This window comes from Spermophilus citellus (genome assembly GCF_964194105.1).
Source record: "Spermophilus citellus genome assembly, chromosome: 1".
NCBI classification, from domain to species: domain Eukaryota; kingdom Metazoa; phylum Chordata; class Mammalia; order Rodentia; family Sciuridae; genus Spermophilus; species Spermophilus citellus.
Window position 1 is genome coordinate 193,283,764 of NC_138182.1, and position 26,594 is coordinate 193,310,357.

The 26,594-nt window shown below is 39.0% G+C and overlaps 1 protein-coding gene and 1 pseudogene across 2 annotated transcripts in view; one reads left to right on the forward strand and one right to left on the reverse strand.

Annotated features, from left to right (window-relative positions):
• Nucleotides 1–26,594, forward strand: part of EPB41L4A (erythrocyte membrane protein band 4.1 like 4A) — a 236,241-nt gene that overhangs the window by 10,072 nt on the left and 199,575 nt on the right. The gene's annotated exons all lie outside the window — the stretch shown is intronic.
• On the reverse strand, nt 24,269–24,830 carry LOC308651918 (transcription elongation factor A protein-like 8; annotated as a pseudogene). Its single transcript has one exon. The product of its transcript is annotated as a transcription elongation factor A protein-like 8 (transcript).

Genomic DNA, 26,594 nt, shown 5'->3' on the forward strand with positions numbered 1-26,594 from the left:
TGCTTTAGCAATGACTGGAGTATGGAAACTGCATCTGTATTCTTACACATCTAAGGCCATACCCTTAGCCCCATGCCTTCTTATTATCTGGCCTGTATTTTTGACTCCCTCCTAGGCACCACAGTGGATGGCCCCCTTCTGACCACCCTCCTCTTCCTGTGCTCCTGACTTGGGTGAATGATACCATACTCTGTCCTTATCAGTTAAGATGCTTTAGATTCCACTGCCAGCTGCTTCAGTGTGATGAAGTTTATTAGCTCACCTATAGGAATCTGGGGGCGAGGAGAGAAGGCTCAGGATAGGTCAATGACACTGTGGTCCCTGCTTCTCGCCATCTCTTCTTTCCTCTGCATCTGGGGAGTCAGTGCTGTCACAGGCTGTAGCAGATGGTTCAGTGGTTCTTTAGATGAGGAGATGATGTTTGTATACAGTGATGTTCTAGTTAGGAATATAGACAGTCTCTTTGCTAGGAGAGAAATGGCTTTCTCCATAAGTCCTGCAACAGACTTTCCCATGTGTCTTTTAGTCAGAATGAGTCTTGTGACCATTCTTGATTCAAGATGGCAAAGAATCTTCCTGGGAACTGGGTAGAGCTGGGATTAGTGGCTGAGGCTAGCAGCTGCACAGGAGAGGAACTGAGTCAGGAAGGAAGAAGGGGAATTGTGGATGCTGTGGCCACCAATGGTGTGCTTTCTACTTCTTGGGCCAGGATTCTTAAATTTCTACATCCTTCTAGGTCTTGGAGTTCCTGTTTCAAATATCTTCCAAATTTATTGCCTCTCCCCTTTTCTCATTACTATTGCCTTGATTCAGGCCCTTCTGGATTCTGAACAGTTCAGAACTGAACAGTTCACAGTACCCTTCTAATCCCTGCCCCTGCTACTGTTGTTAATTCCATGTGACTGCATCTAGGGTGGTCTTTCTGGCCCCCTGTGTAGAATACTGCAAAGGCTAGTCTATATCTTAAGTTTAAATTCCTAGTAAACCAGCAGCTCTTGGGGCCCTTCATATTCAGGCACCCTCATCCTTTCTGTTCTTTCTTGCCACCACTTCCTCATGCCTGGCTGGCTGTCCTGCCAAACTCAGCTTCCACGTCTTTGCATTCTCGACATTCCTTCTCACTCCCGTCTTTTCTGCGTGGAAAGCCCCAACCCACCTCATCTTGTCTGAGTGAGGTATTAGCCCTCACCAAGCAGTGTAGTGCTTAGGTGTCATATTTTCTGAAGACTTCTTCATGGTGGAGAGCTGGAGATGCCCTCTTCTGACCCTGCATCTCACTGCCTCTGCACTTTCCTGACCATCTCTCCCTAGAAGGAACATAAGTTGGGTGAAGAAGGCATAGACTTTAGCTGTGGATAGATCTGGCTTTAAGCTGCGGTCCATTTGTTAGTGCTGTCATCATGACCAGGTCACCTTCTTTAAGTGTGCTTCTTCATCTGTAAAATTAGGATAATGCTCTCCACCTTATCCTGAAATGCTATACATGAAACCTTTAGCTCTGTGCCTACTGTGTGGTAGCTGGTGTTATTAGGAATGGAAAGCCTGGGTTGGGGGGAAACTAGATCTTTTCTATGGGATTCCCAATCAAGTTCAGTTCCTAAGGAGTAGTAGACATCAATGAATTGATGTTGAGTGGATGACTTAATAAATGCACCTCTTTGTGGACATAAGTTAGTATATCTGTGAAAAGAAAAAAAAAAACCTCTTTTCACTGTTTAGTTTTTCTGGTACAAATGTTATACCTGTTTGGCTCCTTAATTTATTATTTAATTTTTAAAAGCAGCTTTATTGGGATGTAAATCACATACCACACAATTCACCCATTTTTAGTGTACAATTTGATGTTTTTTCCATATATTTGGAGCTAGAAACCATCACAATAAATTTTCATATATTTTCATCACTCTGAAAAGAAATCTTATACCCATTAGTAGTCACTCTCTGTCTTTCCAACCCCCCACCTCTACTATTGCTAGGCTACTACTAATCTTTGTCTATAGATTTGCATGTTTTGGATATTTCATATAAATGGATTCACATAATACGTGGTCTTTTGTGACTAGCTTTCACTTAACATAATGTTTTCAAGATACATTCACTGTATAGCAGGTGTCAGTACTTTGTGTCTTTTTATTGCTGAGTAGAATTCCATTGTATGTATTTATGCACTGTGAAGATTCATGTACAAGTTTTGGTGAGGATGTATGTCTTAATTTCTCTTGTGTATATACCCAGGTGTGGAGGTTTACTATTATATGGAAGTGCCAAAATGTTTTCCACAGTAGCTGCATCATTTATCATTCTTTCTAGCAATGTAAGGGTTCTGCTTTCTCCATGTTTTTCGCCAACCCTTTTTGTAATTTTCTTTTTCCAGTGGGATTCTGTGGGATGTAAAGTAGTATCTCAGTGCTGTTTTGATTTGCATTTCCCCTTGATGACTAATGAGTTGAGCATTTTATGTCCTTATTGGCTATTTGTATATCTTTAGAGTAGTGTTGATTGAGATTTGTTGCCAGTATTTTTTTCCTGGTGCTGGGGATCAAACTGAGGGCCTTATGTATACTAGGCAAGCCCTCTCCCTCTGAGCTACACCCTCAACCCACTTTGCCAATTTTTAAAATTGGGTCATTTGTTTTCTACTCATTGAATTTCTTACAATATATTCTGTATACAAGTCTCTCATCAGATATTTGATTTGCAAATATTTTCTCCTATTCTGTGAGTTGTCTTTTTACTTTCTTGATGGTATTGTTTTCAAGTATAAAGAATTTTAATTTTGGTGAAAGTACAGTTTATGTTTTCTTTTGTTTCTTTTGCTGTTGGTATTATAGTTGAGAAATCATTGCTTAACTCAAAGCATAAAGATTTATTCCTGTGTTTTCTTTTTAAAAAATATTTTTTTAGTTGTAGATGGACATAATATGTATATTTTATTTTTATGTGGTGCTGAGGATCCAACCCAGCGTTTCACACAGGCAAGTTGAACACTCTACCGCTGAGCTATAACCCCAGCCCCTGTGTTTTCTTTTAATAGTTTTGTAGCCTAAGGTCTTACATTTAGGTTTATGATCCATTCTTTTTTACTTTTGTATAAGGTTATCCAGTTGTCCTAGCACCATTGTTGAAAAAACGGTGTTTTTTTTTTTCCCCAGTGAGTTGTCTAGGCACCCTTAGGAAAAAAAATCAATTCACAATAAATGTGAGATTTACTTTTTATACTTTCAATTCTGTTCATTAGTCTATATGACTCTGTACGGATCTTGTTAATTTTTACTAATTCCTTGGTAAGTTTAGTAATTCAGCAGAGAAAACACTCCTAGTTAAAAACATTTAATATTTTGAGAAATTTTTCCTTAAACTGCCTGGGTATGGTGACATTGTTTTACCCACTGTTAAATCCCCAAGAACCTAGAAGAATGCTAGGCACATAGTGGTGCTCAGTATGTATTTGTCAGAGGACTGATTGAAGGATTGTTTTAGTCATGCTGCTGCTATTGCTTTTGTAACTTGAAACTGTAATTGAATATTTAGATTTCTAAAACTTTCCTGTACAGGCTTTGAGTATTGCTATTCATGTTCTGCAAGGGATCTGCCTTTGATTCTTTCTGTAAATCACTTGGTGGAGGACTGAAAAAGGGTATTTGCATATGTTTTGTGAATAACTTTTCTTTGGTAGTTTTGATAGGTGAAGATGCTAGAAAGTTAATATCACTTAAATATGTATATGGTTTGTCTCTATTACCTTGAAATACATTGAGAAATTGTTCTGAGCAGGGTGATGTGTGCTGTTTTTCTCCTCCTTAGAAAAAATAATACAGGTGGCTAGAAGACCACTTTTGAACATACACACCCTCCCCCATCACTTTCAACCCCAGACTTCAGGGATTTCTAACAGGATTGTAGGTTAATGTCTTGGGAGCAGCTGTGGCTTTATGGAATTGGACTAAGATCCCCTATGACTGAGGGAAATTGTAGCAAATCTGAGTGGTATTGAAACTGGCATAATGTAAGCTTTTCAGTCTTGTCTGGATTGCACACTTTCAAAGTCCGTAGTATTCAAACCCTTGAAAAATCCCAATAGATATGCAAGATACAGCAGCTCTCTTTGTGAAGAGAATTTTAAGCATCTAGTGTAGATAATGCCATAGCATCACAAAATCTTTCACACAAATTCGTTTCCTCTCATCACTGCTTTTTTTCTGTGAGCCATTCATTCTTTTGGCCAATAGGGCAAGGGTTTGTTTGGTCCTTGGTACTAAACCTGTGTGTGGTCACATACCCTCAGTTAATTTAGCCCCATGATGCTCCCTCAAAAAGCAGCAGACAGCTGGGGTGGAAGAGGTGATGTAAATTACAGCTGGCTGGCTGGATTTCACTTACAGTGGAAAGTTCGATCTGGCATAGGCATTAAAATCATCTAATTCAGCAAACCCCACCCCTACCCCCTACCCACCTAATTCTGCACTTGGGCCTAGAGATCCTTGTCTCAACCCAGTTCTTTTTGTTTCTTTGTTCCTTCCTTCCTTCCTTCCTTCCTTTCCCAAGGATTGAACTTGGGGGTGCTTAACTACTGAGCAATAGCTCCAGCCTTTTTTTTTTTTTTTTTTTTTGAGACAGGACCTCACTAGGTTGCTCACAGTCTTGCTAAATTGCTGAGGCTTCCTTTGAACTTGTGATACTCCTGCCTCCGCCTCCCCAAGCCCTCCCAAACCTCTGGGATTACAGGTGTGCACCACTGCACTTGACTTGCCCCAAATTTTCTCATTGTTGACCCACCCACACTTTCTTTTCTTCTTCATAACTTGGAAGGAAGGCAAGGGAAGGAAGAAAGGATTGAGAGTTGGTTGTGGTGGCAGAGTTCCTATCTTCTCCCATGCTCCCAGCCTCTCCCTGAGGTTTGTTTTGTTCCCTCTCTGCCACTTCTCTAAATCTAAGTCTTTCTGTGGTTTATCCTGATTATCTTCTGCTGTCTGGGCATTTGCATTTGTGGAACTCTTCCTGGATAGGACATTTAAAAATAAAATACAAGATTGCTTATGTGGAATTTCTTTTCAGAATGATAGTTATTGCATTTTTTTTGGCTATTTTGAAAATGTTTATATAAAAGGTCTAGGATAACTAATGTAATGGCATGGTTTTAGGACTTGGATCACTCTGACTTTTTCCTTGGTCTTTATTTTGTAAATTTTTTACTCTGGGTTCCTGCAGCTTTGTGCTGACTCTCTCTTCAGGAAAGAAAATTAAAAACTGATTAGTGACCCATTTTATTGTCTGGAGGAGGGTGAAGAAAAGAGAGGGGAAGGTAAAATTGTTCTTTCATTGAAAGGTTCAGATGGGCCAATCATCAGGAGGCTAATAGATCTTTTCCCCTGATAAAGATTATTTCGATTATTTCATGCTTCTGCTGCTGTTTACAAGGGCACTTGGAGGATATGCAAATTTTCCAGAATTCCTCAGAGAGCCTGCTTCTTTTTGCTTTCTGACACTGTTCTTACATCATGTTCTGAAATAATTTTTTGAAGGTAATAGATTTTGAGTGTGAAGGTATATAGGGATGTGAACCAGTGCTGTGTGTCTGTGATTGTAGGTATGCATTTATGAACTCGATTGCATAAGAATTTATTCAGAGCTTATTGTATACCAGCTAGCATCAGGATTTCTGGGTGGGAATAATGAAATAGAAGGAGGGCTCTTGTCCATTGGTTTAACATATAGGTAGACAAATGTTTGCTTATAAAACAACAAAGGATGATATATACTCAAGTATTGGGTGATGTGGTAGAGATTCTATTATGTACAGGAATTCCTATAGGAAATTGTTTTTGATATACCAAGATAAGGATAACCAAGAAAGTTGTATTATAAAAAATGAAAATAGGTTCACAGTGTCTTCTCTGAAATCCCTGGGGCCAATGTGTTTCAAGAGCCAACATTTTTCAGGTTCTAGTAAGGTATCTGGTATATATTTTATGTAACCTTCCCAGCCAGGTCTACAGCAGTACCTCATAAACCCAAAACATTAATATTTTTTTCAATCTAACATCTGTATATTTGCAATAAGTGGAGGTAAGTGAGACTATAAGAAGCTGTATTGCAATTTATAACAGATAATAACTATCAATTATCTGTTGCTATGTAGTAAATTATGGCTATGTGGCAAATTATAAAGAACCAGTGTTTATCAACTACAGTTTCTGTGAGTCAGGAATCCAGGAGCAACTTAGCTGGATGATCTGGTTCATATATTGGCAGGCCTCAGTTTCCCAGTGGCCATCAATGGAAAGTCTCTGTTCCTCGCTACATGAGCCTTCCTGTAGGCTTCTGAGCATCCTTGCAGCATGGCAGCTATCTTCCTTCAAAAAAGGGGTGGGGCAGGAGGAGACAGACAAACAGAGAGACAGAGTTTCAAGCCTTAACATGGACTGTTACTTGTGATAGGTTTTGCTGGTCTTGTCAACCAACCTCATGTAGGTGGGAACTATAAAAGGATTTGAAGACTAGGAAGCAGGGAATCACTGAGCGCCATCTTGATAATGGATTACTGTAGTCCTCAAATAAGTCTGGCATTAAATTTAAGATAAAGCTTTCAGTTTTCATATCTTCTTGGATTTTAGATCATGGAGAAGTGATTGTTGGTATATATAGACTTTGGTTTCCTGAAAATGGTGACATGTGAGATTGGTCTGTGTCTCTGAAGGCTGTCCAAGATGGAGAGGCAATGAGAACATAAGAGAAATGGGTTTGATCCAGAAGACAAGGAGTGTTTGGGCAATGTGCATACTAGTCATCTCCTGTGTGCCAGGCCCTGCATATGATGCTGGGGATAGATAATTTTTAATGCCTGGAGTTTAAATTTAAAATTATGCTTCAGGTAATAATCAGTGTATGATGAAAATATTTTTACTGAGTGTCTACAGTAGAAAAGGCAGCCTATACAGTGGGAGAAGAAGAAAATCTAGACTCTGGATTTCTCTTCCAGTGCCTTCATTTCCTACCTTGAGAAAGTCATTTAGTGTGTTGAAATCTTAGCTATTCCATTTGTAAAATTAAATGGATGTTAATAGTATCACAGTATTATCATAGGCATAGGGAGACTCAAAGAAGATAATGGCTGAAAAACTATTTAAAAAATTTCAAGTGCTGTAGAGTGTTAATAATTACCTTGTGGGGCTGTCATTTTCTCACTAGTGACCTTTGGCAAGTTATTTAACTCTGCCTGAGTTTCTATCAGCGAAATGAGGTTAATAATAACATCTACCTCATATGTTGTTATGAGGGTTGAATGAAATAATTCATGTAAGAACTCAGTATAGTGGCTAGCACATGATGGTATGATAATTACCAAAATAATAAAAGTTAGCTGTTATTGTTTTGCAGACATATAGTGCTAAACCTAAAGGGATTTTAAAAAAAGTGAAATCATGACTTGGAATGTCTTTGACAGTTCTAAGCAATGAGGAAAGTACAGTTAAAAGGCATTTTATTATTTGCATCTGCATTTGCTGATTAGCCAACTGATTTCTTACTTAGGTGCAGTGATATATGCCTATAATCCCAGCCATGTTGGAGGCTGAGGCAGGAGGATCTTAAGTTTGAGGCCAGGGTTACTTAGTGAGATGCCTAGTGTCTCAAAATAAAAATAGGGCTAGGAGTGTAGCTTAAAGATACAGTGCAATGCCCAGTACCTCAGGTGCAGGGTGGGGGAAGAAGAGAATGATTTATTGGGATGAACAGAATTTAAAACTGCTACCAGCTTCTTCCCTCCTTTTTTTTCCCTCTTTGATATTGACCTTTATGTACAGCTTTTCAAATGTTTGACGGTCATAGCTGAAAGTAAATCTCTTTGTATTTCTGATAGGATAGTATTGGAGAATGGATGGGTCAGCTTGCCTGATCAAACACAAAATTATCAGTGTAGATAACTGTGATCACTTGATAAAGATGTGTTTCAAAAAATGAAGCTTAGATTTGAGAACCTATCAGGCTTTACTAGTGAATATTCCTTGTAGAAATAAATTATCAGTCAAAAAAGAAGACACAGTTTTTGATTATTTTGTTAATGATTTAGCCTTTGTCTTAATTTGAACTCTGTCCTTTTTTTTTGGGGGGGGACATTTAAAAACGTTGATAAGTCTTTGTTTTCTAGAACCTTTGTCCAAAAAACCCTAGATAATTTGGACTGCCTTCAAGCTATTACATGAACCCAGGAGAACAGGTTGTGACAGGGTCATAGAAACATCTGTATTGACACAGGCATGATGGCCACTTCCAAGGAACAGCTATAAAGGGAGCCAGACCCTAGACTGGCAGATCAATCCCTAATCCCCTAGGTCACACATTTCCTTTGTGAATGGTGGTGAGGAAGCTTGGAGCCCACTGTATAATTTCAGGTTAAAAAAACGAGTTGTTTTCCCACTAAAAAGTGCCCCCCAATGAGCCAGAGGGAAAAATATAAGTGACCCAACATTTAAATGCCGTATTTAATATTTGGGTCAGTTGTGTTTAAGAGTAAACATTATGACTAACTGCTCTCTAGGAAACCCTTTATCTTCCTCTTAAATATTGTCTTCAACAGATGAGTGGTATTTATGTCATGAAACATTTAAGGTATGAAAACCAGAGCTACTGAAAACAGGTGTGTATATTCAACACAATGTACTTTGCTTTACTAAAACAAACAAAACCCTTGTATTTTTGAAAACTTTCATTATAAATTAATTTAGCTTAAAATGCTCCCCATCTGGTGTCATAGAAAAGTTGAAAAGTACGCAGGGATGTTTTTGTTCCCCTCCTGGGGTGGGGTAGTGATTTTATGTGATAAATTGCTTGCAGTTTGCAGAGCCTTCCATGTGCTTTCCCCAACTTTTTCACTTGTTGCAGTAACTGCTGAATCCACCACAGTCATGATCCTGACCAAGGCCACTGTGGGTTCTCAGCACAAAGCAGAAGACAGGCACATCTCTGCTTTGGTTCTACCTCATCCACAAGTGATTAGATAATTTTGTGACTTTTGCATGAAGTTAGGGTAACGAAGTCACAACAAAATGCACCCTGGGCCCCTACATTGGACAAATTCTGCTGCTCTGAGTGGAATCCATGGCTTTTTAGACATGCCAAGTTACTAGTTTTCTAAACATGCTCAGCCAAAAATGGTGAGCAAAAAACGCTTAGGGAAGGACTGGAAGTTCATGAAGGGGTGTGTGACCTGGTGTGGGAAAGGTCATAGTAGAGGAGAGCCCAGGTAGTATTTAGGAAATTAAGTGGGCAGTCACTGACTGCAGACTGGACTGGAGCTTGGGGAGACTGGAATCTGTGGGATGATGAGAGCTGGGGTTCTCCATTGGCAGGGGATAGAGTAAAAAAGATAGTAAGGAGGCCTTGGACCATCATTCATTGAACAAATATATTTTGAGACCCTTAAGCTGTCAGATACTGGGCTGGGCTCTGGATGCAGCCGAGAAGCAGAGTAACATAGTCTATGCTGGTGTGGAGTATGCAGCTCACTGAGGGACCCCGGTGATGATCTCACAGGTCTAAGAAGGAAATATTGACAGTGACATTAGAGTGTACACCAGGGATCTGATGGAGTGAAGTGTTGCTTATGAAATGGTACTTGGGATGAGTGACAGTGCCGTGGAGGCAGAAGTGCCAGGGAGTGGAAACAGCCTGTGCAAAGGCCCTGAAACAGAAACAGAAACAGACTCCATTGTAACTGGGGGGTGTAGTCAGGGGAAGAAATGAAAAAGCTGGTGATATATGTGACCATTGTGAGGGTGGGTGTACAGAGAGGAGGATCGACAGGAACTGGGTAGTTTGATTTGTGTGGGAATGATGGATTTGGAATTCAATTCCTGTTTATTGCTTTTCTCTTCACACCTCTATACAGGTTTGTCCCCGGAGTTCCACCTACATGCTAAGACTCATTCCCAAGGATGGCTTATTTGCCTAATTATAACTCTCTGTGCAGCTGGAGATTGTTTAATGCGACCTATCTGAGATCAAAGCCACAGCAGTTTCATTTAGGTGTACTCATTAAAGTGTGTCCATTTTTTTAGAGAAATGTGCCCTAAAAACAGAATTTTCTGTTTTGGACAACTGCTTTATGCATTAAAAACTTTGGGTTTATTTTAAAAGATAATTTTTAAGAGACAATGAAATTTTTAATTATAACATAAGTACTCTGAATTCTAAAGCTTAAGATTAGTGAAGTTGTCGGGAATCAGGTTTTTTTTTCTCAAACATATACTTATTTCTACTGTGGAGCTTTAGCTGTTCCGTCTCCCAGAGTTCTGCATGGCTTACCCTCACCTCCTTGAATGTGCTCATGTCTCTTCTATTGAGGTCTTCTTTGACCTTCTGCACCCTGGGCTTGTAACACATACTTAATGAATACCTCTTTTTAACATGGGTTACACTTGTATTTTTCTGACTGGCTCTAATCAGGTGTTACTGTAATGCATTTTTTTTTAAGCATAGGATTCTGTTAGCTTCTTTCTTCTGGAAAACACCTGACAGGGAGTGAAAGAAAGTCTCTAAGATACTTGGGTGTGCCACCTTGAAGTCCATGTTTTGAAGCCCATATATTACTCAAAGCCTGTGAAATTAAATTGGCAATATTTTTTTTGTTAATATTTACATAGGATAGTTGAACTGATTTTTTGAGAGAGAGAGAGAGAGAGAGAGAGAGAGAGAGAGAGAGAGAGAATTTTTTTAATATTTATTTTTTAGTTCTCGGCAGACACAACATCTTTGTTGGTATGTGGTGCTGAGGATCGAACCCAGGCCGCACGCATGCCAGGCGAGCGCGCTACCGCTTGAGCCACATCCCCAGCCCAATTGAACTGATTTTTGAATCTCTAGCAAACATAGGCCTATTAGAAGAATCTTACGTGAAAGAAAACCTCAAGTTCTAAAGAAACACTTATTAGGGGACTATTTATTACATAAGGGACTGGTAGCTCTCTCTCTCTCATTAACTACTAAGTACAGAGAGTGGACAAGCTTAGAAAAAAGAAAGGGAATGTGAATTTTTTAAACAAAAGAATTCTCTTTGTGTTTCCCTACCTTGAAAAATAAATCTTTTACTTCAAATGATTATTACTATACAATGAATAGATTGGACTAAGTTATCGATAAGACCAATTTCCATCTTGAAAGCTGTATGTTATTCTTGTCTAAATATTCTGCTTGTCTAAATATTAGTTTCATGCATCATTGTATGAACATGCCACATGCATCCCTTAGCTGATTGGCTTAGCATGTAATTTTCTTCATTCTGAGTCCTCTAGAAAGGGAATTTCTGGACTTAAATGCACAGAGGTTCTTTTTAAGACTCTGAACTCATAGGGCCAAATGTTTTCTAGGTAGGCTGCACTGTATATTAATGGTTGATGGTTAGATTACTGAGGTAGGAAAGTTGTAGCCAAATCCTGGATCTGCCACTGACTAGCCAAATAAATGATTGAGGATTTATTTAATTCCTGTTCCTTCAGTTCTTCATCTGGAAAATGGAGAATAATGACTATACATTCCATATAAGGTTGTTTTGAATATGAACTGGAATGCCCTCTAACTGCTATTATTTTATTGTACTCCCAGATTTTCATGAGCATAGAACATTAGTATATAAAATGTCCTTGTCAATTTGCTAAGGAAAATACAAAGTTTTTTTTTAAAATTACTGTTGAGATTGCATATTTTTCTTTCTTTTTTTGAGGTTGCATATTTTCATGTTGACTACTTGATTTTTCTGTAAATTCTTTTTTAATGTTTGAAACTACTTCATCATACTAATGGTTCTTTTCTTAAAATGTATAGCCTTATGGTATCCTTCACTCACACAACATGCACTTGGTATCCTTAACAGCACCAAATACAGCACTAAGGCTGCACAGTTTGTTCAGAAGGTCCTCTATAAATTTTTAGACATATACATTTATAATATGTGAATACTTTTGGTAAAAATCATTGTTTCTGATTTTATTTTTTTTATACTTCTGTTTTAGTTTACCTGGTTTTAGATAAAGTCTGTGAGTGGTTTATAAAATAAGTATTTTACTTGTCAAAGCAAATCTCAGAGTTGATTCCTTGGGAGTTCTTTTATTTAATTTAATTTTATTTTATTTTATTGGTTGTTCACAAAATTACAAAGCTCTTGACATATCATATTTCATACATTAGATTGAAGTGGGTTATGAACCCCCAATTTTACCCCAAATGCAGATTGCAGAATCACGTCGGTTACACATCCACAGTTTTACATAATGCCCTATTAGTAATTGTTGTATTCTGCTACCTTTCCTATCCCCTACTATCCCCCCTCCCCTCCCCTCTCATCTTCTCTCTCTACCCCATCTACTGTAATTCATTCTCTCCTTGTTTATTTTCCCATTCCCCTCACAACCTCTTATATGTAATTTTGTATAGCAATGAGGGTCTCCCTTCATTTACATGCAATTTCCCTTTTCTCTCCCTTTCCCTCCCATCTCATGTCTCTGTTTAATGTTAATCTTTTCTTCCTGCTCTTCCTCCCTGCTCTGTTCATAGTTGCTCTCATTATATCAAAGAAGACATTTGGTATTTGTTTTTTAGGGATTGGCTAGCTCCACTAAGCATAATCTGCTCTAGTGCCATCCATTTCCCTGCAAATTCTATGATTTTGTCATTTTTTATTGCTGCATAGTACTCCATTGTTTATAGATGCCACATTTTTTTTTATCCATTCATCTATTGAGGGCATCTGGGTTGGTTCCACAGTCTAGCTATTGTGAATTGTGCTGCTATGAACATCGATGTGGCAGTATCCCTTGGGAGTTCTTAAAATATGAAAATTCTATCATACTTACAACATGTTGGTCATTATAATTTAAAAATATGTTCGTAACTTCCCTGAAATTTCTCCTTTCGGAAGTTGGAAATGAATCCACCTGCCCTTGAATATGGGAAAGACCCAGTAGCTTTCTCTTCTGTCCTTCTCTGTATGTCTGTCCATCACTTGTTCTGTGGAAAGCCAGCTGACTTCTCTCCTTAGGCCTTTGAGGTGAGGAGCTGAAGCCTCTTGCCAATAGCCAACAGGTGATTGAGCCATTTGAAATTCAGTCCTTCAGCCCCAGGCACACCTTCATTTGACTGCAGCCCGGGCTAATACTTGACTGTAATCTCAGGAGGGACAAGGAGCCAGAACCACTTGGCTTAATTTAGCTGCTCCTGGATCCCCTACTTTCAGATACTGTGTGAGATAATGTTTTAAGTCATTAAGTTTTGGAGTAATGTGCTACACTGCAGTATTATCTTATAGTTATCCTGTAGTGTCCTGTAGATGTCTGGTATTATTTAAAACTAAAATAAAAACTCAATATGACACCCTAAAACACTGATTATGCATCTGGAAGAAACTGCTTATTGAAGTAATGTAGACAAAGCCTTTGTTTAAAAGTGTGAAATGGTTTTCTTGCAGTGGCATTCTTTCATATTGTTTAAGTATTGAGAGATACAGAATTTGCTGGGCAGGTGTGGTGGTGTGTACCTGTGCACCTGTAATCGCAGTGGCTTGGGAGGCTGAGATAAGAGGATCACTAGTTCAAAGCCAGCCTCAGCAAAAGTGAGTCACTAAGCAACTCAGTGAGACCCTGTCTCTGAATAAAATACAAAATAGGGCTGGGGATGTGGCTCAGTGGCTGAGTGTCCCGTCCCTGAGTTCAATCCCTGGTACCAGGGAGAGAGAGAGAGAGAGAGAGAGAGAGAGAGAGAGAGAGAGAGAAATATGCTGAGTTTATCTGTTAGAACTTGTTTATTGGAAGTTTAGAATCAGATAGACTTGGTTTTGTGCCTTGGCCCCATCCCTTTATTGGGTGAAATTGAACTGGTTGCTTAGCCTCTGTGCTTCCTTCAGGATCCTCCCTTGTAAATAGGTAAGGTCACTGCTGCTACTAATTCTAGCATTGTTGTGAGGATCAAGTGAGAGAATGTATATTATACCAAGTTCTTATTAGTACAGTCTTGGTACATTATAAAGCCATTATATATTTAAATTTTTAAAAATACCAATACAAATATTTTCTAATATAGGGAAATGAAAATTTTGAATGAAATAATGTTCTCATATTTGAAAATGTTAGATATTTGTTTTTTAAATGATTGTAATTCATGTATTTCTACTCTTGTTCCCTGAACTTACTGCTAAGCTCCAGACATTTTATCTTATATTTTTTTGTGCCCATCAGTTCCTCTCCTGGGATAAGAAATTACTTTAGTATAAGTTCACAGCTCATTAAGTTAACTTAAGAGCCAACTGCTTCAGAGGTCCTCAAACCGATAATTTACTCTTAAGTGTGTGTTTACATCTGGGAACTCATAGCAGGGGGTAAAAGGGGAGAGTAATGGGCATGGAAACTTGCCAGTGCTGAGCTGTCCCCTGCCTCGCTGGCTCCCAAGACTAGTTACCCAACCAAGATGCTATTTTGAAGACTAAAGAGAGCTGTTGTGCATACCACATAATGACATAGAGAATGGAGCAGCAGAAGCTCCTGAGTTGCCCCTCACATGGTAATTGAGCAGGAAGATAAGAAGCTGTGGCCAGATCTTTGAGAGAGTCGTCTTCTGCTGAGGTGGGTGGGGTGCAGAGCCCTGTTTGATGTCAAGGCAGTCCATGGACTTGGGGTTTTCCATACACAGCTTATCTGTTCCAACCAACCCACGAATCTGATTCAAGTGATTTGGGTGGTGTCTTGAGTTTGGATAAAATTAAAAACTTCCCCCAAGTGACTCAGATGCACAGAGGGACTTGAGAGCCAGGGACAAGTGCCTCCTCCGCTCCACCTCACCCATATGTGTGTACTTTAAAAGCTCACTCTGGCTGTTGTCAACTCTGCATTGCCCTTTTAAATGGTGGGAAGGAAGGATATTTATTTTTGTGAAAAATCACAGGCTGTAACCAGATACTGTAGAAGGGTAAATTGTTTGCTACCCTCTTGGGTTTTGATTAATTTAATGATTTGTGAATTTCTGGTGAAGCAACTTGCATTTCTGAGTCTTTGTCTGTGCTGCAGCCCTTACAGAGAAACTTTTGGGGTTTCGTACCTTAAAAATTTTCTTTGCCAGTCCTTGTGCAGTGGTATAAGATTGGGATGCTTTACTTTTTTATTTATTATTGTTAATGGTGTTGTGAAAAATTAGGTGGATAACCTTTACTTTCCTTTTTAAATGGGGAAGGTGAAAGATTAATAATTCTCCTAAGGCTAATCTGATTTTTTTCTCTTTACTATAATTGTATGATAGTGCTTTATTTATTTATCAGTTCTTTCTTTCCTTTCTCAGTACTTGGGCTTGAACCCAGGGGTGTTATACCACTGAGCTACTTCCCCAGTCTTAGTTAATTTATTAATTAATTTTTTATTTTGAGACAGAGTCTTGCTAAGTTGCTGAGTCTGTCCTCATACTTGGGAAACTTGAGATTTGCCCGCCTCGGCCTCCGAAGTTGCTGAGATTAGTGGCTGATAGTACTTTAGTGCTTTAATAAAATGTACAATATATGAAGTTGTTTCATATATAATGTCATTTATAGATAATGTTTATTTGAGAATATAGAGTTTCCCAGACTGTACTTTGGAAGTGATAAATGTAAAAATTATTTCACAACTCTAAGGAAACTTGGAAATCATGTAATGCAGTTACTTTGAAATATTGTCACCTTGGACTGGGATGTAGCTTGAAGCTCAGCGGTAGAGCATTTGTCCAGCATGCCTGAGGGCCTGGGCTTGATCCCCAGTACCTAGCCAAAAAAAAGGAAAAAAAAAGTCACCTGGCAAAAAACCAACCAAACAAACAAACAAAAAACCTATTACTGATCTTTTCCAGGCAGTTCTTAACCTTGGAGATGCTAAAAGTTATGGGAAGTGTTTGGAGCCTTGGGAGTGGGACATCGTGCTTGGTGGTATGATGCGGAGAGCACCTGGGTTGGACCGGGTCCAGGCACTATACATGTGCGTACCAGCCTTAATCCCTGGTTGAAGCTGAATCTGGCCAAATTGGAGATGGAGGCATCATCAGCAAGCATCAAAGGCTGCCCAGAGACTTTGTGAGCACAGTTATCGGGCTGAACTCCAGTGTCGAGGCCAGAACGGTTGTGGGTTCCTTGATTCAGAGTAAAACAGCGCAGGTCCCTAACAGTCCTCTAGGGCGGGGAGCTTACTTACTGATAGAGAGGAGGCAGCCTTCAAGCTTCCCTCTCCTGCTCTGGCTTCTCCCAGTGCCTGCAGGGCTGTGATTATGCTGATTAGTCTCAGTGGGAGGGAAGCGCACCCTTCCCTCTGGGCTTCTAGGTTTTGTATTAGATGCCAGGCTGAGGCCCCTCACAGGCACTCTGGGTATCCAGGTGGCAGTTTTCTCTTGTAGAATTTTTGTTGTTGTTGTTAAAGCAGGGACCCATGGGTAGGAACTTTTAATGGTGAGGTCAGTGTGGGAAGGAGGTAACGGAAAGGAAAGAATCTATCATCATCGTTGCTTTTGCTTCCTTGCAGGTGATGGCTTTCCATCCCCACTGAGCTTCTACTCAGTCCCCAGCATCATGTCTGCAGTGTTTTCCTTGATGCTATGGAATCAATAACCTGCTTTGAGATGCGTCCCGTATTTATGATCCTTACATGCAGAATTTTTTAAAAAGTTGGTACAAGAAATTTATTTAAAAACTCTATTTTGATAGTATGTCCTAAAGTGAATGCTCATTGAGATCTTTTACATCTGAGACAGACCAGAGCCTGACAGCTGAATACAGCCTTCTGCTATATTGAATTACCCAGGGAATTCCTTTCCCCAGAATCCTTTTTAATCAATATTAGGTCATACAAATACGATCAGAAGTCTCTGTCTTCCATAAAATAAAATATCAAAATCAATATTAATTTTTATGCTAATAAAATCAATTGCTGAAGGTTTGATGTTCCATTGGAAGTTATTTAGAATCAGAAGTAATTTGATGTGAAGATATGTATGTAAGATTTGAGTAATTTCATGGGCTGGGTTTGCAAGGCGAATGCTACAGAGGCTGTTTCTTTGTACAGTTTCAGGCTTTAAGGTATGGTGCTCCTCAGCGGGTGACGGTGCCTTCCTTGTGTCTTAGTGCAAACAGCTGTGCTTATTAAAGGAATGACTAACAGGCTGAGAGGATGTAGTGCATCCTTTCATCCATCATGCTTTTGAAAAATGTAAGACACCAGGGTTGAGTTCTTTATTAAAGTAGCTAGAAACACGTGTAATTGAAAGGGCTAATTAAGCCATATTAAAAAATTAATTACTGGTCTCGAGATGAGCTTACGCTTTTGTTGCTGAAACAGTTAAGCTAGAAGGAGAAAGGAGTAGTGTCCAATTTTCAAAAAATTCAGAACACTTTGCCCACATTATTTCAGAAATGTTCTATTCATCTGAACACCCACCAGGAGCTGGTGAGGCCAAAACCTCATTATCTCTGAGTGATATATATTTGAAAATTTGAGAGATAAAAATTTCACCTAAAAAATACATGGATAAAATTGGATGTGATGATTTTTGTTTTCTCCTTTTGAATTTTGTGTTCTTTGGCCTATTGGAATCTCTTAAGATGTTTATGGGTTAGGGGTTGGGGTAAAGCTCAGTGGTAGACTTTGGCCTAGCATGTATGAAGTCCTGGGTTTGAATCCCAGCACTGACCCCCCCCCCCCACAAAAGGATGTCTCCTCTCTGACTTAAGATTTTAATTTTAATTCTTTTAATTCCAGTAAGTAGATAATTTCAGTGGGCTAAAAGATGACTTTTTCACTTGATTATGTTTTTTGCTTTTGGTAATGCAATGTATTTTTTTCTCATAAATTACCTAGTCCAGCAGTTGGTGGTTCAGAGGATTAACAATGTAGAGCTCTAGCTTGGCTTTTCTGTGAGTTTCTTAGCCTTTTTCAAGTGGTTTCTAGAGTTGATAAGAGCTTGGTACTAACTGGGATTCTGTACTCTGTACTGGTTTTCTGTATCAAGCCCAGACTTTCCTGTACCTTCATTAGACTTTCTCCAGATTGCCCATCTCTCATGTTTTTCTTCCAGGTGTCCTGATTGGTACATGTTTCTGTCAGAGGGGAGCATTTTTTCCTGGAAGCACCCCTTCTTCATCAGACCTCCTTTCCCTTGGTCCCACTAGCCAGAACTATAGGCTGTGGAGGAAGCACCTGGCAGGCTCAGGTGGGAGGCTGCCTCTGCAGGCAGGCACTTTACCTGCTTTATAAAAAGGTAAAGCTGAGATCATATCCAGGGATCCTCTGTGCTACTTTAGTCTCTTTCTCAACATGTCATGGGCCTCTTGAGCTGGCACTGCTTAGCTGTGATCAGAACTGAGCAGCCCAGCAATTGAATGAAACTCTCAGTTTTTAATATCACCATTCTCAGCAAATATTGGGGCCTAGGGGAACATTTATTTACTGCTCATGCTGAAATGTCTCCAAACCAAGGCAAAATCCATGACTCTTCCTTCATCCGTTTTTTTTTTTTTTTTTTTTTTTTTTTTTTTTTTTATATCTTTTTTTTTTTTTTATAATATTTTATTGTTGGTTGTTCAAAACATTACATAGAACTTAATATACCATATTTCACAGATTGATTTAAGTGGGTTATGAACTCCCATTTTTACCCCGTATACAGATTGCTGTGTCACATCAGTTACATTTCCATTGATTTATAAGTTGCCTTTCTAGTGACTGATGTATTCTGCTGTCTATCCCATTCTCCACTATCCCCCCCTCCCCTCCCCTCCCCTCCCCTCCCCTTCTCTCTCTCCACCCCCTCTATGTCTTCTTTGATATAAGGGGAGTAACCAAGGCCAGGGTAGAGATGAAGAACTGGAGAAGAAGATTAACATTAAACAGGGATGATAGGTGGGAGGGAAAGGGAGAGTTAAGGGAAATTGCATGGAATTGGAAGGTGAGCCTCAGGGTTATACACAATTACATATAAGAGGACAGGAGGAGTAGCATCCGTTTTATTTATTTATTTATGCAGGGGATTGAACCCAGGGCTTTGTGCTTGCTAGGCTAGTGTTCTACCACTGGGCTCCATTTCAGCCCTTTTAAAATAAATCTTATTTTGAGACAGGATCTTGCTAAGTTGCTCAGGCTGCTCTTGAACTTGTGATCCTCCTGGATCTCTGGGTTTACAGGTGTGTACCATTGTGCCCAGCTGTTTTTCCTTTAAATTTTGCCTTTAAATAATTTTTTTTTGTCATTAAAAAATTCCCACTGAGATTTCAGTCTTATGGTGCTATGCCTATATTTCATTTCGGAAAAACTAAAAATTCAGACTTTGCATATAACAACTTGTTCTTTTGCTTTCCATTTATTCAAGCTTTCCTGTCCTTCAGTTAAGTTTTAGTTTTTTTGTCATTAAAATATTACATCTTTCTTTTTAAGGCTATTCCTAAATGTCATGTTTTTGGTTGTATTTTGAATGTAGTTTTTGTTGCATTCCATTTTTTTTTAAGAAAAGAAAATTGTTGGTTTATAGGAAAATTGAAGAGAATTGTTTATCTTATTTTTTTTTATTTTACCAAACTTTACTATTGACTCCACTTAGTTTTAGTTGGAATGCTTTGGGATTTCTTGAATAGTTCAAGTTTTTCAAGTTGTTCTTTGGGAATCATCCCTTCCTTACATATCTAAATGTCATTACAGTGAAAACAAATTCTGTATGACTGAGGAGTGTCACTTACCTTCTCACACACTTATTTCTGAGAATCCTCTGTGGACAGCACTGACTCATCTTGGTTGGTGTTTATTACCTCTTATCGGAGACTTTTCTTTCCAGCTCCTCCGGGTCACTTCTGACTTCTTATTACTGCTTTGCCGTGTTTCCACTGGACTTGGCTTTACCCCAAAGCATAGTTTTTCCTATTCAAATGTGGATTGGGTATAATGAGATTTATTTAGATTTATTTATTCTTCAGGTTTGAGAATAACATGAATAAAATAGATGTCAAAGCAGGACACGGTTCTCCTTTAATCCCAGCTACCTGGGAGGCTGAGGAAGGAGGATGGCAAGTTTGAGGCCAGACTGGGCAACTTGGCAAGACCCTGTCTCAAAATAAAAAATGAAAAGGGCAGGAGATGTAGCTCAGTGGTAGAGTACTTGCCTAACATGCAAAAGGCCCTGAGTTCAATCCTCAGTACTAGGAAAGGAAATTTGACACTTGGACGTCAGACACGTCGGCTCCCAACACATTACATCTTTTAGCTACTTTCCTTTCTGCTGCCCAGTTACCAGGCCTGTTCCTTCACTCTCCACCCTAGGCGAGAGTCTCCTCTCCTGTCTTTTTTGGCTGGGTTCCTAGGACCAGACAAGTCTCTGACCACCCTCAAAAGACCCTGGAAGAGTATACTTCTGCTTTATAAGTATTTAACACCCCAATCTGAATAACTTGACTTGAATTACTCCACTGGGTCAGAATTTTTTCCAATCTAAAATGCAAGTTCACCAAAGGGCTACTCAAAGGATAGATCACAACAATATGATAATAGGGTCTTTCCCACTTTCTGGTAGTTGTATCTCTTCTAACTACCACAGGTTAGAGGTTTTTTTTTTTTTTTTTTTTTTTTTTTTTTTTTTTTTTTTTTGTACTCGTGATTGAATCCAGTGACACTACCACTGAGCTACATTCCAAGTCTTTTTTTGGTAGCAGGGATTGAACTCAGGGGCACTCAACCACTGAGCCACACCCCCGGCCCTATTTTGTATATTAATTAGAGACAGGGTCTCACGGAGTTGCTAAGTGCCTCTCCAGTTGCTGAGGCTGGCTTTGAATTCAGGATCCTCCTATCTCAGCCTCCTAAACTGCTGGGATTACAGGCCTGCACACTGTGCCTGGCCCAAATCCTTTCTATTTTTTGAGATAGGATCTTGCTAAATTGCTTAGGTCCTTGCTTAGCTGCTGAGGCTGACCATGAACTTAGAATCCTCCTGCCTCAGTCTCCCTGATTGGTTGATTAGAGTTTTTGAATGATGTGCAGAAATGGTGTTGACTAATTGAAATGGCTTATGTGTTGCTCTTTTAATATGACTAGATTCAGGTGAAGAGTGTTAGGTTAAAGAAAGAACTTTCTCCTCTTAATTTACCAAGAATTTAAAAACATTTAGAATGGGTGTTAAATTATATCAAGTATCTTTTTAAATACTGAGTTGTTTTTCTTTTTTCTTTTTTTAGTTAGTCTTTTTGTGTGTGTGTGTTGCTGGGGATTGAACCCAGGGCCTTATGCATGTGAGGCAAGCCCTCTACCAACTGAGCTATATTCCCAGCCCCTAAACACTGAGTTTTTAAGATTTGGCTAATTGATATAAAATACATATTCTAAATATCTTTTAAAAATACTTCTATTCCTGAAGAAATACTACTTCATGGCATGCCATTGGATGTAATTTGTAAGCGTATTATTTAGAATGGCTGTAGTAGCTTTTTGTCACTCTCCTTTTAAGGGAGATTGCCCAGTCTGCTGACATTCCTTCACTTTGGAGGATGCCTTTTTCACAATATGGAAGTACATGGGTGAGTAGCTGAGGCTTAACTTCCCAGGCTTTGAATATTAGTGTTTGGAAAGTTTTCAGGCTGAGTTCGGTTATGGCAGTACTGAGTCCGGCAGCAGTACTGAGGCATGTGCTGCCTTTGCAGTGCCAAGGCAGCATCCTAACTTCAGTACTCAACCTTGGTCACTGCTTCTATAACTTGACCTTCTTTGGCCTTTGCTTGTTTTGCAAACCTGTTTTTTCAGTTTATTCTGGAAGTTGTCAGTATGCTTCCAGAAAGTGGCTTCTCCGCTTAGGTTTGCTAGAACCTGACTGGTATAATAGCATAGTGGGATGGAATATGAACAGATCTTGGTTCAAATTCTGGTATTTTCAATGACTTTGGGTAAACCACAACCTTTCTGAACCTCATTTATAAAACCTTTCAGAGGAGTAGGAAGAGTAGAGATAATGTTAGCTTAACATCATTTCTCACAGCAAGCAGTCAGTGAACTATCAGTAATTACCATTACTTACAAAAATTCTATAATAAATCAATAATGCTTTATCTACAATTCTGAAATCCACGCTGTTTTGAGAACTTAGACTCTTTTTTCCCCCATAACTTTTGATTCTAAAACTTGACCTGAAGTGGGTATATTTGAGGGAAAGACCTGTCTCTGATGTGAGGCAATTCATAGTCTTTATTGATTGTATTTAGTGTAAATAATCATGAGTTTTTGCAGCAGAAATGTTATAGCTACCTCAGACTCCCTGAGGATATGTGAAATATCTTGGAAATGCCCAGAAGGTACCTTTTTGAAGTTAAAAGTTCTCAAATCACTTTTTTTTTATACTGCAGATTGAACTCAGGGACACTTTGCCACTGAGTTACATCCTCCAGTTTTTTTTTAATTTTTTGAGATTGGTTCTTGTTAAGTTGCTTAGGGCCTTGCTAAGTTGCTGAGGCTAGCCTTGAACTTTCTCCTTCCTCAGCCTCCTGAGTTCCTGGAATTACAGGTGTGTGCCCTGTGCCTGGCTCAAAAGTTCTCAAATCTTTCTTTAAAAATTTTTTGTTGTTGTAGATGAACACAATACCTTTATTTTATTTTTATGTGGTGTTGAGGATGGAACCCAGTGCCCTCCGTGTGTGAGGTGAGCACTCTACCCCAGCCCAAAAGTTCTCAAATCTTGAACCACATCTGGCTCCATGAATTCTGGGTAAGAGATTTGTGAAGGATTGATAATGTATACTGTCCCTCTGACACAAGGAATTTCAATATGGTCTGGGGGATGATCTCAATGCATCTGGGTCCTCTGGGTGAATGAGATACATGCTTCTTCTCTTTTCCATTTGGTTGAGGTGTGTGTGGGTATAGTGGTTTTTCTGACTGTTGTGGGAACCAAGTTTATGCCAGCATCATAAAATTAATTGGAGATGTTTCAGGGTTTTTTTTTTTTCCTGTGCCTTGTGGTAGATTTTGTAAGTGATGGACTACTCTTTGACACTTTCATAGAGTACATGTTCAAGACTATCTGAAACTACTCTTTTGCTTTTTCTTTCTTTGATATTATTCTCTCAGTACCTAAAAAAAAATCTCCCTTGATAATGTATTTCTACATAGATTCAAATATTTCTACATAAATTCTTCCATTGGCCAAATAATATTCAAGAGTTATTATTATGGATGAGAAAATGCAAGCATCTGCCTTATTTCTCAATGATTATTTTAAATTATTTTATAGACTACCATGAATAGTTATAACAACATCTTGTTTTATGAAACCATTTTAATAAAATCTTATTGAACAAGCAGGGGTAGAGGGAGCAGTGTCTTTAACTATACGTAAATATATACCATTGATGTTTTTCTTTTTGGTTCTGGGGATTGAACCCACAGTGCTTGACTACTGAGCTACATCCCCAGTCCTTTTTATTTTTTTGAGACAGGGTCTTGCTAAGTTGCTTAGGTTCTTGCTAATTTGCTGAGGCTAGTTTCAAATTCTCAATCCTCCTGCCTCAGCCTCCCAAATCACTGAGATTATAGGTGTGTGCTATCAAACTATGCCCTTGGATACTTTTCTTACTGATCCTTAATTGTTTTCAGCCTCCTTCTCCTCCTCCTCCTCCTCTTCTTCTTCTTCTTCTTCTTTTTTTTTTTTTTTTGTAATGATCACCAGTTTTATTTCTCTGGCAAAGAAATCCAGAGGTAACTTGAGGTTTACATTTCTTTTTTTTATAGTTATTTCTTCAAGAGTTTAGGTGCCCCCATTGCCCTTACAAGCTAGTTGCAAACTAGTTTTGATCAACTATTACTTATTAAAAAAATCTTCACTTCTTTGTGTGTGTGAAAGGTATTCATTAAAAAATACACATAAGCAAAAAGCAAAACAAAAACAAAACTTCACACCACACAGAAATAAGCACAGTTAAGTCTGAGATATGTATGTATGTATACACACACACAATTTGGAATTGTATCCTACATATGTGAGCTGATACTAAATATGCTGCTTTGTAACCTGTTACGTTTTTACTGTACATATAGAATGAACATATTTCCATGCATATGTGGGAAACTTTCCAATTGAAAAATAAACCTGGAAAGTAGGTCAAAATCCAAAATCCAATAAAATGCTGATAACAAACTACCTAAAACAATACTGCCATGTAATTAAACGTAAAATGAAAGTTAAAGATACATCAGAAAATGCTAACATAAAGAAAGCAGGGGCTCGATTTTAATATCAGACAAAAAGGAATTCAAGGCCTGAAACACACAGGATAAGGGCAGCTTCGTGAATTCTTTGCTTCCAATGCATCATCATGAACTTATTTCTTACTCTTTTGATATCTTCCCTAAGCCTTTCCAGCTCATCTACTCCTCTAATCATTTCTTCAGGGTCCAAATGCCTTCAGGTGTGTCCTCTTTAAATCCTTGGCCAGGTTGGGCAGGCCCTCCTCCAAGATTTCCTTCTGCTTCCTGGCTTACACCTTCTTGGGAAGGTTGAGGATTTCTTTCTGGTTCCTGTGGTACATCTTCTGAAGGATGGTCTTCTTCTGCCTTTGGCATATTCTGTTTTCCTTCATTTTCTTCACATGACTCTGGCATGTTGATTTTTTTTTATTATTTCCTTTTGGAATAAATTAATCCTGCAGGGATCCAGGAGATTTTCCTTCCTCTTCCCTCACCTCGATTTCTGTCGTGCCCCAAAGACAAAGAATCCTGAAAGGATCCTGGGTACTTTTCTCCTTCTCCAGCAGAATCGAGCTGCTTTGGAGAAACAGGGCCTGGACTGTAAGGACTTCTGCACATGTCGACTCTCTGTCAGTCACTTCTAACTAATCTAACTCTGGTCTTACCCTTTTGCTGAGTTTGAGATCATGGTCTCTCTTGAGTATGGTACTGCTGACCACAGCTTTTCAGAATGACTGGGATTTCAGGTAAGAGCTGAGCATCTTTCCATGCAGTTTGCCATTAGTGAGATTTCTTTTTCCCTCAGAAAGCAGGATTAATTAGGCATGTGAGCATTTCATGTTTCTCCTTTCCTTGCTCCATTAGCACCAAACTCCCAGGCTGCTCAGAGTGTTGTCCCAGACCCGCCTTTTCTGCTAGTAACCTGTATCCTCTTCTGTTGCATTTCTTTAGCCTTGGCCTTTGTGTTTCTGTTTGTTTAACCCAAACTGGACTTTATGAAGGATGAGTTTAGACTGTCATCCTTTTCTCAAAAGTACTGAATGTTATGCTGTAGCTTTATTGGTGGCATATAGGATCTTATTTTGTGATAAAGGAATTTTAGATGTTTAGTAGATATGGGGAAACTAAGGAAGCATTTAGTAAAGTTCTAATTATTTTAAGATAAAATGCTAAATGTTTGAAGGGAGATTCATCTATTCTTTGCTTTTCTCTTGATACTGAACGTCAGTGGGCCGTTTTAGTCCTCCTGCCCCAATTACCCAACATGTACGTGTCCCATAGATAATGAGTATCTACAAAGAGTAGTAGGGAGTTCTGATCTGGTGCTTGCCCACTGTGCTTTGTCAGCTGTGTGAAGGTGTTTGTATATGTGCACTCCTGTGTATACCTTCTCACACCTGTATACTCCTTCATATCTCTACCCACCTACAGACTACCTAATCTATGGGAGAAAAGGTATAGACTAATGGAGAACACACCACAGTGGAATGACTTCCAAATTCAGCCCCTGATGTCAAATTTGTGCTGGTTAAAATTAGACTTAAACCTACTAAAACACTTAAACCAGTGTCTTCCATGATGAAAGCTGCTCTTCCAGACCTTTTTTAAAAAAATTAATTAATATATTTTAATTAGGTATATATGACAGCAGAGTGCATTTTGATTCATTGTACACAATTGCAGCACAACTTTTCATATCTCTGGTTGTACAGGAAATAGCATCACACCATATGTGCAGTCATACATGTACCTAGGGTGATGATGTCCATCTCATTCCACCATCTTTCCTGCCCCTGGGCCCCTCCCCCCACCTCCCTCCCAGGTTTCCTGTTACATTGGAGCAATTACATTACTGTGTTCAGCTGAGCATCATTGAAGAAGGAAGCTCATTGCTAGAGAACATGTACAAAAAAATGGTCTCAAACCACTGGGCATAGATTCAATGTTTCAGGGTTCACTTCAGAGGCATCCAGGATCTGAGAGGAGAGACCAGGAGTAGCCTCTGTACATTCTTTATCTTCTCTCTCCCCCACTTCCTCAAATGGATCTATCTCTGGAAAAATAGTGATACTGGGCAGAGGGATATTTGAGCATCTTTATCATTATTGTTCCCTGAAGAGGTGCAAGAAAACAGAGTAGCCATGGAGAAAGTAGTTCATTCTAGGTGTGGTGTGCTGTTCGTTTATGTTAATAATATGTTGAATGTCACCATGGAAATAACTGGTCTCAGCAAGGCTAAAGGGCCCCCTTCTTTATGGAATAAAATTAAATTGCTGAATCTTATGAATCATGAATGAAATGCTAGAGCTAAAAATGACCATAAAGAAAATATTTGGAACACACATAAAGGTCACTTCCAAGTACTTGTTATTTGCTGTATGTTGCAGTCAG